This window comes from Stenella coeruleoalba, assembly GCF_951394435.1.
Source record: "Stenella coeruleoalba genome assembly, chromosome: 3".
Lineage (NCBI taxonomy): Eukaryota > Metazoa > Chordata > Mammalia > Artiodactyla > Delphinidae > Stenella > Stenella coeruleoalba.
Window position 1 is genome coordinate 10,806,219 of NC_137148.1, and position 22,130 is coordinate 10,828,348.

Below are 22,130 nucleotides of genomic sequence, written 5' to 3' on the forward strand. Positions count from 1 at the left end.
TATACTACTAGTATATCTAAAATAATAAGCAGACAAATGTTGCTTCCAGTTCTGAGTGTGCAATAGGGTTCAGAATCACATTTCTAAACACCCTCCAAATTGAACAAAATATCAGAAACTTTCTTTCTGAAATTAGAAATTAGGAGATATGATTCTTAAGCTATAGGAAGCTAACAAAGTGAGCTCCATATTTCCCCAGAGATTTGGGCCATGGAAATATCTACATAGTGGTTGAGGGAGGAGGAACCCAAATAAAACCCAACAATCAAGAGTCCAAAAATCTGCATAGGTTTGGCCTTGAGCCTTTGACACGCATAAGGTGAAATTCTATAAAAGAAGGATAAGCAAATCCTGAAAAAGATTTATGAAGCAACTGTAACCCAAACAATTCCCAGAGCTCACAAGTGGCAACAAAATTTTCAAATCTCCATTAACTAGAGTCAAGTAGCTGTGTTAAATACGGCAACACCCAGCAGAGATCACTATGCTTGCAAAAGGAAACTTAAAACAAAGTATTACTATCCCTTCAAAAATAAGATTTATTTAAAATTGAGTCTCTTTCATATGATCTTTACTAGCTTTTGGATTCAATCTGTAATCTTTTTTTTTTTTTTTTTTTTTTGCGTTACGCGGACCTCTCACTGTTGTGGCCTCTCCCGTTGCGGAGCACAGGCTCCGGACACGCAGGCTCAGCGGCCATGGTTCATGGGCCCAGCCGCTCCGCAGCATGTGGGATCTTCCCGGACCGGGGCACGAACCCGTGTCCCCTGCAACGGCAGGTGGACTCTCAACCACTGCGCCACCAGGGAAGCCCATCAATCTGTAATCTTATATAAAATTTTGGAGAGTACTTTTTATCATTCAGAAATTTTTACAAAGAAAGAATGTTTACATCTAGAATTTTGAAATTACCCATCCATAAAATTGTCTGCAACTATAAATTTTGATTTGATATCTTTTAAAGCAAATCTATTTATAAAAATTCTGGCATCTGGTCTTAAGATATTCACTTTAATAACATTAAATAAAAGATGAGAGTACCCCACATTTATGCTCTTTTCTTCAAAAATTCTTTCTAAATAATCGTACAAAACAAATATGTTTCTCAGGTATGTTAACATGTTCTAAGATATACGACTAGACTGTTATAGTACAAATTGTATTTGTATATTCTCTCAGTTTAAGAATATTAGCTGTTTAAAACAAAACAAAACCAACCAACCAACCAACAAACGTAAAAACCCAGCTCATAGATACAGAGTACAGATTGGTGGTTTCCAGAGGCAGGAGTTGGGGATTGAAGAGAAGCAAAATGGGTGAAGGTAATCAAAGAGCACACGCTTCCAGTTATAAAATAAATAAGTCATGAGGCTGTCATGCACAACATGGAGACTAGAGTTAATAATCCCGTGCTGCATATCTGAAAATTGTTGAGAGTAAATCTTAAAGTCTCTCATGACAAGAAAAATAATTCTGTAAACTATATATGGTGACTGATATAAACGAGACTTATTGTGGTGATCATTTTGCAAAATATATACTAATATATCATTATGTTGCACACCTGAAACTAGCATAATGCTATATGTCAATTATACCTCAATAAAAATAAGGGCTCTTTAGTTTCTGTTTTATACTTATAATTAATGTATGTATTAAAACATATGCAAATACATTTGACAATAACCATTCTTTTTAAACAGCTTTCTACATCACTAACTTACATTTTCAGAAAGAGAGGATAGGTGACATCATACCAAATTCCTTGCATATGTGCTAAATTCTTGCTTATGACTCAAGATAATACTTTTACCTTTGGTTTTCTTTCTAGTTCTGTTGAGGTGTATGCATTTGTTCTTCATTTTAATTTGAAAAGTTGTTAATTATACATAATTAGGAAGGAATTATAACAGACACTCATGAAGAGTCTATGAAGAATGAAATACAATGTTAAGTTTTAATATATTTGACCAAAACTGTTTATTTTACCATAAATTGCAAATTTTACAAATACGGTGGAAATATTCAATACTTATGTTTAATCCGTCCAAATTATGTTCCTCATTCTTCCATGCTTTCCAAAGCTTCACTGTTCTTAATCTGATATGTTTATTTACAATTCATGCTGTAAATTTTTACTCTATCCATATGGATCTATTAAAGATCAACATTTTGACTTTGAAACCTAGCCAGTGTTAAAAGTGCAGTTCATTCCTTTCAACAGTTTCTACAATAAACCAAGTTATGATAATGCGATTTATTCATTCGTTCTCCTAGTTTTGGACATTGCTATTTCTGAATTCTGCTACAAAAGGATGTTGCAATAAAAATCTTTGAATGTGTCTTTAATGCATGAAACTAGAGTTGAATTGTTCAATCATTGGATATGCAAAAATTGAATTAGATTGAATATTGCTCAATTATTTCCAAATTATGTATAACAAATCATGCTTGCTCAAGCAATGCATGAATATTGCCCTTAACTTATTATTATTATTATTATTTTCGGTACACGGGCCTCTCACCGTTGTGGCCTCTCCCGTTGTGGAGCACAGGCTCCAGACGTGCAGGCCCAGCGGCCATGGCTCACAGGCCCAGACGCTGCGCGGCATATGGGATCCTCCCGGACTGGGGCATGAACCCGCGTCCCCCGCATCGGCAGGCGGACTCCCAACCACTGCGCCACCAGGGAAGCCCCTTTAACTTATTATTCAATCTGCTATTGCTCAGTTTTTTCTCCCTTTTCCCTCAAATCTGTTAAGTTGAATGAATACTGTACAATAAGTATATCTGCCCTTGATTATGTCAGTGTTTGTTACATGTGTTAAAGAAGCTTTGCTATCCTATAAAAGTATATTTATTGCTATATCTTAAGAATTGATCCTTAGTCTTTTTGAAATAGTTGCCTTTACCTACGCTAATATATGTTATCCCTGAATATCTATTTTGACTGAATTTAACGTAACCGCTAGTGCCTTCTTATGCTCAATTCTTATCCATCATTTTACTTTAAACTTATCTGCATCTTTATTTTAGAAATGCATCTCTTGTGGATTGCTTATAGTTGGTCTTGTTTTATTTCAAAACAAAAGGCAATCTCTGCCTTGTAATTAGCATGCTTAGTCCATCTATATTTAATTTAGTTACTGTTATTTGGGTACTTAACATCAAATTTTCCTATGTTTTCTCCCCTCTAAATTTATTTCTTATTCTCTATTTCAAATGTCTTGCTTTATTTTGGGATGATTGCTATTTTCAGTGCTCCATTAAATTTCCTTTATTGGCTTTTAGCTAACCTATTGGTTTGTTTGTTTATTTATATTTTATTGATTGCTCTGGGAATATAAAAAAAAATCACCATTAACTTAGCATTGTCTATTTGGAGTTAATGGGTAACACTTTACGCAACATGTAAGAGTCCTATAACAGCTTAATACATCTATTTCTTTCTTTATCTCTATGATATTGATAATCATTCTTTCCTTCATTGATCGTGCTGTAAGTTTCATCATTAAGCAGTTAGCAGTGATTTGTATTTTCTTTTCCTTTGAGACATGTGTTGCCCATATCTCACATAGTTACTCGTTCCTCATCACTGCCCCCAGCATTTTTTTCCTAAAATAAATCTTATTACATCACATCTCTCCTCAAAAGTCTTGTGGATTTCTTTTTCCAATAATGTATTACTGTCTGGTCCCAATTCAATGAGTTGTCATATACAAAGCACATCGGGCAGCATCTGTATATAATGGGTGTTCAAAATATCAGTCCCTTGAGTAACTTTATCCCACGACACTTCACCTCGTATATAATTTACTCGGCTCATAGTGAACCCCTCCCAGTTAACTGAACATTATTCCAAGGGCAACCATTTTTACTGCTCTATGCCCTTGTATGTGTTATTCCCTCTTATTATTATTATTCCCTCTTATTATTATTCCCTGTTATTCCCTCGTTTGAAGTAAAGGCTTCAAACACCTTTACTCACCCTATACCCTTTTCATAGTTTCATAGGAAAGATCCACTGCCTTCCTGATTTGGAGCAGTTACTGCCTCCTCTGGATTCTTAAGTCGTTTATTTGAACGATGCTGAAACAGTGGTTTACAGGTCTTGTCATTCGTAAATTTGCAACACCCAAAAAAGCGTTGCATGCATTAAGGTCTGTAAGTGATTTCTGAAATCACAGCATGGCCATAACACAGAAATTTATTTATGGAACTGAATAAATCCTGGTTAGCCTTTAGAAGTGGTTCCAGGGGGTTCATTTATAAAATATATATTTACCCTTTAAATATAGGCATGCCTACAGCTGGCACTGTAAACAATTCTGCTGGCAAGAGAAACATAGTACTATCAGGGAAAAAATGAGTTTAAGATGTAATTTTGATTGTGTATGGTCGACTAAGATGCCGTGTGACAGGTATTTAAAAAGTCTTTGCTTGACATTTTATACCAAAAATCCGAATATCTTATAAATGACTTTCTATAATGTTCTTCCAAAGACAGTTCTCAGACTGTGTGTTAGAAATTGTGAGTGGATAATCCTCAACCCAGGTGACACACTGGGACCTGGGGGATCTCAAGAGAGCAGGAGATGAAGAGGTGTCTCAGGTGTGTTTAAATTGTAAACACTTCAGTAGTCTTTAAGAGCACTTTAATCCATCCTTCTTAGAGAACTGCCAGCACACTTAGGTTAACCCTGGGTCCTATTTTTAGCTTATTGAGAAATGTAACTTCCAGATGTGCTATTGGTTGTGCCAGAATTTTGCAGTCAACACATTTACAGGTGGTACAGAGTGCAGAAATGTGACTAACAGTTTAAATGTCAAACTAAGAGTTTTAGCGTAATATGTACATTGTACTTAAAAAAAAGTCATTCAGTACTAAAAGTCATTCAGTACTAAAAGTCTTATCTGGAAAACATCAGTTCTTTATTGTAATCCACATGCCCAGGCCCCAGTCTGTTCCCCAGAATTAGTGATTTTTACTACTTTGTTTTGATCCCTCTGTTTTAGGCAGTATGTTAATGATTTTTTTCCTCACATTATCAATTTTAGACAGTATATATCTTTTGGCTTTTAATCTATCAGCTAAAGGATTTCTCTCACTTACAAAATCATTCTCATCTCTGTTTTCCTCATCCACCTAAAATTCCGCTCCATTACATTATTTGATTTTATGCTATTACCACTTTACATTATTAGCATTTTGAATATCACAGTCTATGCTGACCCAAGTGGTCTAGTATGATTATTTCCTTTTTTGTATAATTTTTGTTTTTCCTTTAATTAACAATGACTCAATCTAAAAATTTTTTTTTCTTCCTTTTGTATATAGCTGTCACTAAAATACTCCGAGAGAACTGTCAATCACCTAGAAATTACTGTCCACAAGTTTAAACATTTTAAACGTTTTGTCAGTGCTGTGTTGTCTTGTAGCAATTCTCTCACAATGGATGCCACCCTTTTAATATGACTTGGTCTCTGGACCTGGCCTTTAATGTCCAATATGTCTCCAAATTATCAAAATAGCAAGTTAATGTGGTCACTTGCTGCATTGCAGTATTTCTTCTGGGATCTGAACTGAAATGTGGATAGGCTTCCGTTCTTCCTGTGCTCAGTTCCACTACCTCCTAGAGGCCTAACTTTCAGACTCGGTCAGAATTATTGGGCCTACGGAGCATGCCTTCGATAATTTCCCCAGAGACCTGAAATGTTATGGAACCCTCCCAAACTAGTGAGAGTCATGTCCTTATTGAAAAAAACTTCAATCCCATTATCAAGCTATTAATAAAAATGACAAAAGGCTATTATAATTATTGTTTCTACTTTAGATTGACACTGAGCTCCTCTTTAGCATAATCCTTCTATCATTTGGAAATCCACAAAGCTGCATCAGAGTCTAAACGATTTTTAACTTGATTGATGAGTAGATCATTTTAGACAGAATCAAATGCCTTTTTTTACACTTAATTTCACTGACATCTATTGATTTTTCTGAATAATATGGAACTGGAGGAAAATAGTCAAAATGTAATGCATACTGTTTGCTGCAAATAATGTAAATACACGTAATGATTGACGACCTATTTATCCAAAGGTAGACATTTTGAAACATGCCCTCAGTAGTATGGTTGAAAAAAAAAAATCTACTGGTATATGTAAGAAAACAAGGATATCATTTTATTTAATATTTAGTAAATTTGAAATATGTTCAAAACTCCAAAGCAAAAAAAAGACCAATCTCTCATCTCAGTAAAGGTCAGGTATGAAATAACATGTGTGGATTTTTAACAATGCAATTATAGTATAATCTTAAAACATCTAGCAAGATGATACTTGCAAACATTCACATAGTTTGAAAGCATAGGGACAAGGTTTTTGTTGCTATTTAGAAGTTGTATGATATCTCTTCAAAGTGTATAGTATTAAAGATAGTAGAAACCTATAGCTTATTCCATTTTAATCCATGCCTCTTTAGTTAAAGCTAATAGTTCCTCTTCTTTTAGTTACTGATGATTGACTCTTTATTTTAGATTTATTTTAAAAATAATTTTCTTTAACTAGATCTCAGTCCCTAATAAAGTCATGAAGAGACAAACCTTAAGAGTCCTTAAGCCAATATTTTGTCACTAACTAATAAAATATTTCTCAGAACATATCAGATTTTGAGCAATAATGAATAATAGTGATTTTTTTTTATTGTGGTCTCATTTGAGCAGAAATGTTTGTCTGATTTATGTAAGTCCCTCCATGGAGTTTTCCAGGTCCCTGGGGCTTTAACAATCTAAGGATACTTGTCAGTGTGTTTATGCCACATCTATAAATTGAGCACCCGCATTCAAATATGTCAAAGCTTTGTTTATTCATTCATTTATTTTCAGCCATTCATTGATTTACTTGCAGATTAATTTTTCCAAGGCATTAATTTTTCCCTATTTGGACAATAGGGAGGTAAGCTTTCTTGTTATCCCCCTAGGTCAGAGACAGGAAGTCTTCTTTAAGGAATAGGGCTAGATTCTTCCAAATTCCTATCTTGAAAACGCTTTGGTCAGTTCTACTTAACATTTTGATGTTGTACCTCATGCCTCTGTTGATAGACTCTTCCTACTTTACCTGCTTTCCACATGTGGGAAGCTGACCTGTTTTGATAGTATCAAGGCTCTTCCCTGACTCCTGCCCTCTTTTTGTGTTTGGTCAAGGGCAAACAGTGTCAACAACTAAATGGGGAAAGGAGAGTGAGGTCAGTGTGATCGATTGTAACCCTGCATCCCCCTCTGCAAAACTGCCTTTCTCTAGCTGGCTGCCTCTGTAGCAGAATATCTCACCACCTGTCAGGTTGTCCTTTCCACACAACCCTCTCCATTTCTGGGTCCAGGTAACACATCCATCAGGCACAGAGTTACTAACAGCCCAACTGACCAACCCAGGGTACCCAAGATCCTGTGTGAGTTTGCCACCATTTGTCCAAATCTACAAAATGAACCCTTTTAGTAAAATCTCCTCAAAGTCTCTTAATTTGAGTATGCCATATATTTCTTGTTTAGATTCTGACTGACTCAAGAATCCTAAAGCCTGGAATTTATTAATACAGAAGTGCATATGTTTTTTATTTTGTTTTATCTGGTGAAGCATCACTTTCTCTGTGTGTGTATGTGTGTGTGTGTGTGTGTGTGTGTGTGTGTGTGTGTGTGTGTGTGTGTGTATGTGTAGGTGTGTAAGCTGCAAGAGAGTGAGGACATTCTCTACCACCAAACTGACAGAAATTTACTACCTTCATATGCACTCTGAGTATCAGTGGCAACAAAGGTAACTGGAGCATAGAAAGAAAAGGTTGTATTATCTGTTTCCTAACTATGAAGAGTATAGAGCAGAGTCAGAGCCTGTGGACCAATGGGCTAATTTACATAAATAAATGAAAACATGGCCAAATCCATCTTAAATTTTGGGGAATGAGTGATTCCTTATTCAATTGATTTGGGCTTTCCTTTAGGGGTAGGTAATTAAATTATTCAGAAAACTTCTTGTAATTGCTGCTGTGTTAGAAATTAGCTGACACTGTCATAGTTAATTTTAATGACCAATGGCCAGATAAATAAAATATTTGGCTCACAAATTGCTAGCTAAATTACAATTCATAGACTAAAGATGCATAAAGAGAGGGCTATAGTTGAATCAAGATCAGTCGAGTGGGCAACTGAAAGAAAAAACAGGAACATGGAAAAACCAAAAACTAATGGATGAGAGTTGTTCAAGTCACCCTACAAAGCCCAACGCCTCTAAGGCAGTTCCCTGACTTTGTGAGATACACAGGTACACAATTAGGCTGTAGGAGATCCAGATTTATATGAGGAACCTCTACTAATCATCCTGAAGTCTACATTTTACTGAGCCAGGTCAGAACAACCTTCTGCAGATAGAAATGGTTTCTTCAGTACCAGGTGCAGATAAACTAATCCAATTTTTATTAAGCTCTGCCTTAATCCCAATATTATTCTTCCCCGTGTCATTTTAACTTTTACCAGGCTTCTTCCACGAAGAGTTTACTGTAGCAATGATTCTATTTGCCTATGTAAAATTTTTCTATTTTCTCCTTCAAGGGAGATTTATAGAAAATTTCAGAACTTATTTTATAGAAGTAAGTCTACAAAAGAATTATACAGAGGGCTTTCTTTAAGTTTCAGTATGTGAGGCAAAGAAATATCGGCACACGATGTATTATTAACAGTGGCTTCTGACTCTCAGTTATTAACAGTGGCTTCTGACTCTCAGAAGGAATATAAAGTTGAAAGACCTAGTAAGATTTAGTAGCAGGTCAAGATGAAGTGGAAAATATCAGTTTGCTCAGAACTGTATGTTAAAAATAGTAGTAATTATAGCTGAAATGAATTTACTGCTTGTTTGAGAAAGGCAAAGGCATTGTTCAAAGAACTTTCTCTGTACTAGTGCAGACTTTTTAATACATTTTCCATTCTAGTAACATACTAATCTGAGTACAGTGTCATTTTAAAAAAAATAAAACAAAGTAGGTAAAGATTCCTCAGTCCACATTTTCCCATGGATGTAATAATTGGCATCCATTTGGAATTAAAAAAAACCCCAGCTATTTCTGATATTTTCTATGTCATATACACACATTTTTATATATGTTGAAATATTGTGATGTCTCTTTTGGCATGTATAGACATTATTTTTTTCTCTAAAATCATGTGGGCTATTGTTGACATTTCTACTTTCAAATTCCATGAAAATCCACCTGAGATTTTCATTATTTATTAACATGTTGTATTACTCAATTTATTCAGCTTTCCTTTTTGTGTGTTAAATACAGAGAGAGAGAGAAAGAGAGGGAAGGAGAGAAATAATAATTCTCACGTTAAGATATTGAAAACTTCCTGTTTGGCTTATAAAAGAGAATGGACACATTTTTAGAAAATTCTCTTTTGTTCTGAGACATAATATCATGGTGGTTTAGAATGTGGACTGGAAGAGTAAATATTCTTAAATTCAGGTCGTAATTCTGCCCCTAAACTGGCTACTTATTAATATTTGTTTTAGATTAACTGCTTTATGAAATGAAGGCAAATATGTTATAAACCAGTCATTTTTTGAACATAATATGTTATAATACAGTTAGAATAAAAAGGGCTTGTAAATGTCACTATTTTTATCACCATTCTGAGAAGAGTTAGTTTAGGTGACTTTTTAATCAGAAAAAAATTAAGTAGACAAACATTTACATTAGATAATCACGTAAGCTTTCTAATAAAAATAGAAAACTTTCTATTTTACTTTCAAAACTTCCTGGGGCCATGATACAAAATGAAAACTTTAACATCTCAGATAGAAAGTACAGTAAAATCATCCCAAATGCTTCATTTCATGTATCCATAAAGATAATTAAAAGATGAGGGAATGGGACTTTGCTACTGTTTATATTTATAAAATAGATAAATCAAGATGCATCAAAGAAACAAAGTTAAATCATGAAAACAATATGATGATCAACTTGTTAAATAATGTAAAAAAAAATTATATTTATAAAAATGATTTTTAAACAGTAGATTCAGCATTCACAAAGCATTTAAAATAATTAAACCATTATAAGATTATATATGTTTGTGGGCCATGTTAAAAAAATGCAAAAAAACACTTATAAAGTCGTTTGTCATTTGTACTGAATATTGAAAAAATATTATTATATGTGATTTATGGTAACCATTGTGATTCTGGAGATGGCATGCTCAAATGGATATAAAATTCACTTTGATAAGAAAAATTACAGTAAACAAAACAATGGCTTTTATCTGAGAGATACAGCTCTTCTGCATAAGAATGAGGTGGCGTACTGGAATTTCTTATTTTTGTAAAATTGTGCAAAGTACAAAAAAGATTGGGATTTTCCTAACCCATCAGATGTATCGTAGCTGGTTAAAAAATAAGCCTCTCCAGGGATAGAAGATATACCACCTTTTAAACTAGCAAGCTTATAATCCTTCTAAGTATTCATGCAGTGCTTAAATTCCCATTTACTTGTTTATTGTGAAAATAAGTCTTGAAAATTTCTAAACTCTCATTTAATGATATAATTTTGTGATTTTATTTCTATGCCAACTACTTCTCACTAGAGAGTACATGTTTAATTTGGATTTAAAGTGTAATAAAGCATGGTTTTACAAATAAATAAAGAGTTAATATAAGTGGGGATCAGTTAATACGAGTTTGAAATTAAGTAACAGAAAAGACAACTTAAATTGTTATGAAAGACTAGGATAATTCTTGGCTCATACAAATTCAATTTTTATATAAAATAGATGTCAGAAGATTCAGAAGTGGTCTAAGAGCCTTTCTGACTCTTATTATCTCTGTGTAGTGATCCTTTCTTACTATGACTGGTGTCCTTGTGGTAATGGGATTACTGCAGTAAAATTCAGGGCAACATGCTTCCTCATTAAGTCCTGACAGATGATAATGTTGCTTCCTGAAGTCTAGAAAAGATAAGGCACTTTCCTTTCCAGAAGATGCAAACGTGCGTCTCTTCACATATCACTGGCCCAAGTAGGTAGACCACATGGTTTTTTTGCTCAAATATTGTAACAAGGGTTATGAAACTATCCTGATGCATTTTATCATGACTTAGTCCTGGAAATAGATGCAGAGTCATGTTATTTTAGAACTCATGTGGTGCATGGGAAAAGCATGAATAATGGAATAAGACAGAGTTCTGTTTGGAGGAAAGAAGGGGAAAGAAGAGTTGATTTTGGAGAAGCAACCAAAATGCTATACAATATTCAACAAAAAGGTAGCTTGTTAAAATAATACATCTGACAGAAGCAAAACATATAAGCAAAACATCTCCACTTATAAGATGATATTATGGTTATATTTATATAGCTAAATTAGTGGTGGCAACCTAATGGTGAAGATCGTCATAAACCTCTACATAATCTTCCAATGCACTTTATACATCACATTAAACTATACAAAAAGTCATGCCTTCAGAAAAATTAGGAGCTAGAATCTTATAAACCTTAATATACTGGTAAGTTGAAAAATAAACTTCTATTTCTAGCAGAGAAAACACTTGAGATCATGTGGCAAGTCTTTGTGGAGAGCTAAGGAATCAAAATAAAATACAGATAAAAAACAAAATAAACAAATATAAACAACAGCAACAACAAAACTGTATGAAAAAGAGAAGACCTAGTGATACATGGACAGAAGTGGACAGTTTTGGGAGGGTGATGCTTCTGAAGGAGAGCAGATATAAAGGAAGCCAGAGGTGAGCCCAGAAACAAGATGATGAAAAGAAAAAAGAAAACAGGAGTGGGAAGTTCATGGTCCTGAAGGACAAGATGTGAGCAAAAGGTATTGGGTGAGCAGTAAGTGCATTTAATTGCAGATTTAATGACACCAATATAGCAGGGACAAAAGCAGAAAAATAACATAAGTGTTTTACGTACTTTTACAATAGAAATAATGCAACTAAAAAATGGGAGAGGAGCAAAGTGGACTATAAGGAAGGAGAATAGACACATTAATAGTATAGCCAGTAGGTGGGAGTGAAAGAAATATTTACCACCGACACAGTGTTAATAAAAGATTAAATAAGGAAGTAGGGAAGTAAGGGCATCAGAAAGGTACAAGCTCAAAGCTAATCACTAGAACGAAACTGGAACATCTTTAAATTCTAAAACAATTTATAAAGAACAAAGAAAACACATCACATAATGAAACACAACAAGCATAATATGCATAGAATAATAAGACAGAGCAGACATCAAACCGATCGATTTTATCCATAAATGCGAATGACATTTTACCACCATTTAGAATATCTTTTCAGGGCTTCCCTGGTGGTGCAGTGGTTGAGAGTTCACCTGCCGATGCAGGGGATATGGGTTCGTGCCCCGGTCTGGGAAGAACCCACATGCCGCGGAGCGGCTGGGCCTGTGAGCCATGGCTGCTGACTGCGCGTCCGGAGCCTGTGTTCTGCAACGGGAGAGGCCACAACAGTGAGAGGCCCGTGTACCGCCAAAAAAAAAAAATATATATATATATATATATATATATATATGTATATATATATATTCTTTCAATTTCACCTACAGAGAAAGACTTAACTATATGCTGCATATGAAGCACAAACATTTAACACAAAATAATTCAAATGGCTCAAAATAAAGCATGATCAAAGTCATGACAGGAAAATCAAAATGAAAGAAAAGCAGGACTTGTGATCTTCATATCAAACTAATTAAAATGGAAGCCAAAAATCATGTAAAGAGCCAAAGAAAGACATGTTTTAATGTTAAAGCCACAATTTAAAAAGGAGTTATAAACAGGAATATGCAAGCATCAGATAACACAGCTACTTTAAAAATCAGAAACTGCTGTAGATTCAAGGAGCTGTAGATGGAAATACACTAATAAAGATGTTTTAATATTGTAAGATATTAAGCCAAAAATATCAGCATAAAACAAATAAAATTAACAAAATGTAAATGGAGGGAGAAGACCTAACTACATTTTGGTAAGGCGGATTGTACATGCATATGCCAAACGGTGTATCTCAGTAAGACAGACTATGCCTTCTATTTATGTGTGTTTTGAGCATTCACAATAATTGCTCATATATAGGGTTATAAAGAGATCATGAGTAAATTCCATACAGTATACTAGAAATATTAAAAAAGAATCTCTAAAATCAATGCATTAAAATTAAACATCTAATAAAACTCATAAACCGAAAGGCCATTTTATGTCAATTTATCCTGGTAGGTAAAGCAAATAAAATATATTACGTTAACATATTTCTGATTAGGATAAGAAAGCATTCATTCATTTGAAGGATCTTTTAGTGAATTCAAAGAGAAATTTTTTGAATGGTGGTCCCTTCTTAAAGACCACTGAAAAATTATGTAAATTTTAAATGTGCATGAAATGCCCATTTGAAAAATGAACACAACAAATACTGATAATATAACAAAATTTTAACACAGCATCCAGCACCTTTATGTGAATTAAGATCACAGGATTCAGCATGTTGTTTCTGGTGATTTAATAACAATACAGAAATACAGTTTGTCTCACCTAGAGGAATAGGGGGCAGCTAAGGACAAGTACAAGATATTAACATTAGAGGAATATGAGTAAAAGGTATATGAGAACTTTCTGTACTAGTTTTGAGACTCTTCTTTAAGTCAAAAATTATTTCATAATAGTTTTAAAGAGTTTAAAATTAATATTTTTAATATGTTTGTAACATAGATATTACTATATAGCAATTTATTAAAACCAATTCTAATTTTTTTAGAATTTAAAAACAAAAAGAATTTAAATCTTCTATTATATTAAACAGCTCATACTTGAAATGGGATATATAAACTAAAATTACAGAATTTGTTAAAAATCATAGTGTTAAAGACAAAACATTTCACTATTTATGGAGTATATTTGAAACAATGGAATCATATCTAAACCCTAAACACAAACAAAAATAAGAAAATAAATGAGTAAAAAATGATTTCAAATACAATCTCAAAAACAACAAAAAAGAAAGTACAAAGATGGAAATAAATATAAAACCAGATGGGGAGGGATAAATTAGAAGCTTGGGATTAGCAGATACAAACTACTATATATAAAATAGATAAACAACAGGGTCTATTGTATAGCACAGGGAAGAATAGTCAATATCCTGTAATAACTATGATGGAAAAATAATATGAAAAAGAATATCAGAATCACTTTGCTGTATACCAGAAACTAACACAACATTGTAAATCAACCCTACTTCAAAAAAATCTAGAAATTTATGAGATAGGAGATTTAAAAAAAGGAACTAATTAATGTATGTCTTATTTTTGATAAAAATAATGGAAAGACAATTCACTATCTAATTTAACAAATGAAAAAAGGATAGGGTACACATGTAAAAAAATAAGATAGGACAAGAAGAAATAATTATTGAAGTAAAATATAATAAAAACTAAGAGAATCCTTTGAAATCTTTATGGAAATAAATTTGAAAACAAAAACCAAATAATACAATATAATTTACTAAATTTGACCCGTTAAAAATAAAAAGCTGAAAGAGATCAATTTTTGTAGATGAAAAATAGTTATTAAAAAACTGTACCTCATTAAAGCACCAGTCTCAGAGAGTTTGGTCTTCAAAGATCACAGGCCCAATGCTCAATATATTGTTGTAGAACACATAAAATGAAGAAAAATGTTCAAATTATTTTCACGACACAGAGAAAACATTAACACCTAAATCTGATAAGACAACACAAAGAAATAAATCCACAGGCCAATTCCAATCACTGTTACATAAGCCCATCTATATAAATAGTCTACTACTCAGTCTATTCACATTTTTAAATTCTTTCATATAATCTTACTTTCTCTGTGAATGCTCTCTGTATAGAATAATTTCTATATGTTTTATAGTTTTTAATGCTATTGAGAATTGTTTTTCCTTTTATATGACTTAAACTAATTGGTTATGAAGGTTCAAGAGCAATGAGATTTTCTTTTTCAATTGATCTTAAATCTGCTGAATGGGAAACTGGCTCAGATATCACAGGGGAACTTCTTTCTTGTTTTTGTTGGTTTTCGCATGCAGATATTCATATAATCAGAGACCAAGGGAACACCAGGATGAAACATGAAACAAAACACATATATATTTCACAGTAGACAAAAGCTTCTCAACTAGGGACTATTTTCTGTCCCAGCTCCACCCAGGGAACATTTAGCAGTGTGCAGAGACATTTTTGGTCAACACAAAAGTGTTTTGGGGGTTATATATAGGATACCTATATACTATACGTATACTTATAATGCATATATAACCATATAAAATTTCATTTAGAGAGCACAATGATTATACTTAGTCCTTAATTTCATACAAATATAATTTCAAATGTGCTTTATTTCTTTTGAGTATTTTAAGTAGAAAATACAGGGAAATAGTGAAAAGAAACTTTGGTACTTATATGAAGGGGAATTTGGCAATGTTCAATAAAATTACATACCTTACCGTTTGACCCAGAGAATGCACTTATAGGAACCAACAAGTGACAACAACTTATAGGTGAACACGCCTCCAAATCTACATAAGAGCATTTGAAAAGATTACTCAGTGCAGTATTATTTTTAATAACAAAAGATTAGAAACCACCACCAGTCCTTCAGTAGAGAACATATGGGCTGATTGTGGAGCTACAAAAATAATAAGGCAAATCTCTGTGGGTGAGATATGTATATATACACATAAAATGAAGGGGGTAAAGGAAAGGGTTGCAGAACAGTATTACGTAATGCTACATTTTGAGTATGAAAAATGGAAAATAGGAATATGTGTATGTGTGGGTCTATGTGTGCCTATGTGTGTTAGATAGTGTTGCACAAATAAGTGTAGTAGGAGATAGGCTAAAATCAATACAGATTGCGACCAAGGAGAAGTAAACACTGTTCTCTAATGCAGCCTAGAAACAGTGGCACTCCAAAAGCCCTGAGTGCTCCTGCTGTCCAGATCGTTTTTTCTATATACTATATGAAACAAGGCATTCTAGAAAAATGATTCCAAACCTGCAGCAGGAAAATGACAAGGTGTGCCTAAGACATCCTATTTTTCATAAGCAAGACAGTATTCAAAGACCAGTCGAATTTTGTCAAGAATACAGATTGAAACAATTCCTTGTAGCTGATTCATTACAATTTGAGCTTCACAAAGATTCTAAAGCATCAAACAAGTAAAAAACCCATCAGCCCATAATGGTAATAATAACAAAACATTGCAAAATGTCATGGAAATGTTAATCTTGTAGATTCAACAAGGATATTAAAATCTACCTAAACCTATGAACTAGTTTTTCACATGATAAGCTGATGTAATTAAATGACTGTAATGATTTAAAAGCCAGAGGAAGAATAAAATTAATGTTTATCACCAAATATTTATCAATGTATCCACCTCTTAACTTTTTCTATAGGGGTGGATTATGGCGTAAACATATTTCTTAGACGTAAATTCATCTGATGCTGATGGTCATTGATCACTGTCTGGTTAACTCCATTTTTTGGCCTACAATTCAGTTACAGTCATGTCATTATAGGCAGCATAGCTGTGTTGCTCATCCTTTATAAAATTTTCAATTTAAGAGAAATTATTAGTTTATCATTCCTTTGAATTATACAGTAAATAGCTAGTGACTTTTTGAAATTTTTAATTCAAACACTTTTTTACATCAATAGTGATGATATATTAATGAGATCAAAACTTACATAACACACAGCGTAGGCCTGTTTTTCTAAGTGTTTTGTAAGAATTGTCACTTACTTCTTGCAACAGACTCTGGGGCATCTTAAAAATAACCACCAAATTATAGTTAATTTCTTCATTTTCCCTTTAAACATCATAAACATGCATTATCTGAATCAGCGGAAGAACAAAGAAGCCATAATATTAGTGATGAGTTTAGCTCAGAATATTTTCCGAGAGTATACAAAAATTAGAACAGCCAAGAATGGCATTTTATATAATGCAATAATCAGAAAAAGTACAATTTCATTTATATTTGTGTAATAAAAACTAAAATGATGATTTCAATGCAAAATTGTGTCTTATTGATGCCATAAATACATTTAATGAAACTGTACTTAAAAGTTATTATGGTTAGAATTAGAAAATTCAAAACATGAATTTCATAAGTAAAATAATCATGGTCTGCTATAGAGTACAAATAAAGACAATTTGCCATGATCAATTAAAATTAATTAAAAAGAAAATTCTGAATCAGTAACACAACAAATATTCATAATGAAATAATTTAGAAAGTATTCAAAGAATGTTGATATATATAAAATTTAAAAAAATTCAAAATTCCATCAGGATTTTTAACACTCTGTTTATTAGTTAAAAAACAATCGTTTGGAGAATATTAAGTATTTAATACAAGTTCCATGAAAGAACTATATGAAAAATATTAATATAGTCATAGATTTATTATCTGCTTTGTGGCAAAGCACATATCTACTTGATGAGAAAATAGCTTGGAAGATACAATGATAATTGACAAATCTTCAACTCTGTCAAGGATAAGTGCTGTTTCGGATTACTTAAAATGTAAACTTCAAAGTTTAGATGATATATTGGGTTTTCATTTTCTTGAGGCCCTGGAAGGAACATTTGAAATAATATATAAGAAATTATGGACAGTGCTTAAGGACAATGGTTTCACTAAAAAATCCTAACGCATTTGTTTACATAAAATGACAGTGTAATGTTAAGTGCAAAAACCTGGAGCTCTGGCCAAATTTTTAGAAAAGTTACGGAGTGAAGGTCTCATTTTAACTCTAGGTTAGTCTCTTTATCTGTGGAGGGTAAATAAAAGATACAAATCAATTAAATCACATTAAGTCTCTTATCGGTGTATTTTATGCTTCTTAATCTTCACCAGAAAAGCTCAAAGAGATTTTAATAATATATTTAAAAAGTTGGCTTTAAAAGTGTAGAAACTTGGGGGTGGGGCACTGGGTGAGGTAGGTGAGGAAAATTAAGAGGTACAGACTTCTGACTATAAAATAAATAAGGGGATAAATAATAAATATATTATATCAAAGGGATGTAATATACGGCATAGGGATTACAGTAAATACCATTGTAATAACTTTGGTGACAGCATACTTATGGTGAGCAATTCATAAGGTATATAAATGCCCAATTACTATGTTATATACTTGAATATAATATATAATATTGTATGTCAACTACATGTCAATAAAAAAATGAAACTTTTTAAAAAAAAGTATAAAAAAGTATAAAAATTAGAAAAGACAGTTTGATAGGCAGCTTTTTGGTACTAGGATATTTAAAACAGGGTGGAATTTTATTATCTGAAATATTTGTTTTATTTTTATTTATTTATTTTGCGGTACGTGGGCCTCTCACTGTTGTGGCCTCTCCCGTTGCAGAGCACAGGCTCTGGACACGCAGGCTCAGTGCCATGGCTCACGGGCCCAGCCGCTCCGCGGCGTGTGGGATCTTCCCAGACAGGGGCACGAACCTGTGTCCCCTGCATCGGCAGGCGGACTCTCAACCACTGCGCCACCAGGGAAGCCCTATCTGAAATATTCATTGTTATAGGAATAGGGTTAAGAAAGTATTTGAATATTTGACCAAAATAAAGATTAAATTTCTTTTGATACATTTATTATATTACAAAAGATGGAAACAGCTATTTAGCATTACAAGAAATAGATATTTGACTAATTCAAGCTGGGATATTCATTGAACATAAAGAAGTGATTGAACATATAAGAACTGAATAAAGAAACCTGTGAAAGAGGAGAAATTATGAAGGAAAGTAAGAGTTACACTATTTCCTCAGACTCTAAAATTGACAATTTCCAAGACAAAACTCTTAGATTGTGTAATAAACTATACGAAATAATCTTGGTTCTTTCATGGCAAAAGTGATAAATAGAATGAAAATCTTTTAACTTTATTCATTCCTGGAACTTAATCAGAGGATGTTCATAAATCTTTGTGGATTGATTGTGCATAGAAATTGATAAAAGTAAAACAGCTTTTAACAATAAAATTTTAAGAAATTTCATAATTTTTATGAGATATTGAATATAAAAATTGTTACAAAAATTGATAAGTAGATTAGACTAACATGCATGAGGAGTTAAATTTTTTCTGAATTGGAGTACATATAAAGTACCTAGCTGACTATTTTTAGAGTTATCTCTAAGGTATTCAGGCATTACTAACTTTGTACAGATGACATTAAAAGACAGAAAAAAAAGAGTTTGTATGATCCCCACCAAATAAGTTTAATTATTTCTTTTAGTCCCAGCTGGAGCTAATAGTATTAGTTTATATAGAATATGATGAATTTCAATTTTGACTGTACTTACAAGTGAATACATTTATTTATTAGAGAAAACCATAACTTATTTTTGCCAAACCTTATGCATTCATTATTGAGTACAAACTTGTGAGGCAATGGATATTCAAACAAAACACTCACAATATACCAAAAAAAAAGTATATTACATATGTATGATTTGATTTGCAGTGTGAGGTTTTCTCTCTCTCTCTCTCTATATATATATATGTATGTGTGTGTATATATATATATATATCTTGGCTTTTTACTATTTAGTATTCTATCAGCTTTTTACTATTTAGTATTCTATCACCCTGTACACAACATCTTATTCTCTATTTTTAAAATAAATTTTCAAAAATAATATTTAAGTGCAATGTTTCAGCATTATGCTTACAATCACTATTCAATATCTCCTATTGCACAAGCCCTTGCATTTATAAATGTATAAATTTCTAATATATAAAGAATAATACATAATTTATACATTTTGCATGTATCATTTCTAATGATATTTAGGAGTAAAACTTTAAAATAAATATATAATGCATTTGCATACACATATATTGATGACTATAAATTTTATCAGAGTATTTTAAGATGGAAATTGTTTTATTAAAAATTATATCTTAATAAGTGTATGCTTTAGTTATAATGAATAAACTAGATTTATCTCAACTTTGGCACCATTGATATTTGGCGCTGGATAATTCTTTGTTGTAGGAAGTTGTGCTGTGCATTGTAGAACATTCAGCAGTGTCCCTGGCCTCCATCCACTAGACACCAAGAACACCCTTCAGCTGTGACAACCAAAAGTGGCTCTAGATATTTTCAAATGTTCCCTGTTCAGCCAAATCACGCTGGTTGAGAAACACTGGAACATATGTTAAGAGTATATATTCTTTCAAAATGTATTTAGATTTATCTTATGAGATATACTATCTATATATCCACTTTCATTTGTAGTATTGATTTTGAATATTAGTACTCAGAAAGACCCATCACTGTTGTTCTCGTCTGTCCAGGCTGCTATAATAAAGTACCATAGACTGGCTTATAAACAATATAAATGTATTGCTTATAGTTCTGGAGGTTAGAATCTGAGAGCAGGGTGCCAGCATAGTCGGGTTCTGATGAGTGTCCTCTGTGGACTTTCAGTATGCTGTCTTTTCCCTGTGTCCTTGCATGGCAGAAGGAAACAAGGGAGCTCTCTGGAGTCTCTTTTATAAGGGCACTAATCTCATTTGTGAGGGCTCCATCCTCAGTACCTCATCGAAATCTAATTATAAATCACGCCTCCAAACACTATCACTTGGGGGATTAGTTTTCAACATATGACTTGGGGGGAGAGGAGAGAAGCACAAACGGTGAGTCTATAACAACTGTCAAATATTTTATAACCATAGAACAACTACCAAATGTTTAAAGGACATGTATTACAAAGCTTGATCTATCTATCTATCTATCTATCTATCATCTATCTATCTATCTATCTATCTATCTATCTATCTATCTATCATCTATCTATCTATCTATATATATTTTTTACTTTTACCTAATAAAATTACATTTAGGGTACACTAATCCAAGTTTTAAGGCCAAAATCTATTCCTATCAGGTCTAGGAAGTGTTCTAAGAAGCTCACTCTCAGTCCTTCCTTTATAAGATTAGGTGTTTGCCTAGTTGTACCTATTCTTATACACCTCTTACTCTTAAATAGATTATATTCCTAAAACACACAAAAAAATCATGATACCCTATTTATAAAACCTTTTCTCTTTAACTACCTGGGAATTATACCACTGTTCCCCACTCTTTTATAATCTCTATGTTCATTACAATAATTTTGTCTTGTGCAAGTTTTATCTTGAATTGTTCACATTTTCATCACTCACACGTCTTAAATGTAGTCATATCTCAATAAATATTTGTTGAATAACTTCTAAGTGATCAGTCACCTCTGTCAAAAGCTTTGCATGAATTCCTAACTAAGCCAAAAATGGAATGGCCTAATTCTGGTTTCCAAACAGCCTAAATTCATTTGGAGCATTCTGCCTTGTGCACGGTTTGCATTGTGTGGCCACAGGGAACTACTGAATGTATCTTATATGTGCTCAGCCCAGACTGGCTTAACAACAATTTTTAAAAGAAAAATGAAATCTATCATTAAATATATTGTAAAGCAGTTGACAAAAAAAAGGATAAACTTTAGCCATCAGATATGATTGTTTTTGGTGAAGATTTTGACATGCCATTGATTGGTGTGTCTCTCTTATTGAATCTTATCTCTCTTCCCAGATGTATCATGGAAAAATACTACAGCCTTCTGCCAAATGGCCATATGACATTGATGTGAGGTTGTTTTCGACAGGAAAATTCACGTTCCCCAGTTACTGACTAGAATTGTTCTAAAATACAATTTAAATGTCTATGTTAAACATGATTTTATAAGCTAAAAGTGAAGGGATGAAAAAAGATATTCCATGCAAATAATAAACAAAAGAGAGCAAGGGTTTCTATAGTTGCTTTAGACAAACTAGACTTTAAGAACAAACTTATCACAAGAGACAAAGAAGGTCATTATATAATCATAAAAGGATCAGTTATCAGGAAGATATAGCAATTATATATATTACAACACTAGAGCACCTAAATATAAAATACAAACACTCACAGATCTGAAGGAAAAGATAGACAGCAGTACAATAATAGTAGAAGACTTCA